The 519-nt window shown below is 31.8% G+C and overlaps 1 non-coding gene across 1 annotated transcript; it reads left to right on the top strand.

Annotated features, from left to right (window-relative positions):
- The first annotated feature begins 215 nt into the window (after window positions 1-215).
- Window positions 216-287, top strand: TRNAA-CGC (transfer RNA alanine (anticodon CGC)). The gene has a single exon. It is a non-coding gene; the product is annotated as a tRNA-Ala (tRNA).
- Window positions 288-519: the final 232 nt, after the last annotated feature.

Genomic DNA, 519 nt, shown 5'->3' with positions numbered 1-519 from the left:
GAAGACTAGCGATCTACCCTGGCTTCAACCGTACTACAATCATTGCTTATCTTATTCAGGAATTGTTTAAATTTTCAGCTGTGAAAGAATTTTTAAATCGGTAGTTCCTGAGTTAAGCGGGTGCAAACAAATTACCTGTATATTATACCTACGTATAAAGTACTGAATCATGCTTGCACTAGATTAAGTACAGTAATTTCGAGCAATTGGTCACCGGGGGTGTAACTCAGTGGTAGAGTGTCTGCTTCGCATGCTGAAAGTCCTGGGTTCAAATCCCAGCACCTCCAAAGGCAAAATACTTTTTATTTTTTCATTTACTTTTATTATGAATGTTTTGCTTATTTATTAGATTTTTTAAGAAATTTGCAACATTTTTTAAAGTTACTTTCCTTTTTCAGGATCATTGTTTTTAGAGATGAAAATGATACTTTAAAAAGTACAATACTTATTGCGCATATGATTATTTATATAACAGTATTTATTTATGTAGGTACACACTTTTTATAGTGTTAAATAGAA

Source organism: Colias eurytheme, chromosome 17 (genome assembly GCF_061535395.1).
Source record: "Colias eurytheme isolate Ceu_HAF_F1 chromosome 17, ilColEury1 Martin Lab GWU primary, whole genome shotgun sequence".
Classification (NCBI taxonomy): Eukaryota; Metazoa; Arthropoda; class Insecta; order Lepidoptera; family Pieridae; genus Colias; species Colias eurytheme.
Note: the sequence above shows the minus strand (reverse complement) of the source record. Positions and strands in the feature narration are given on the sequence as shown.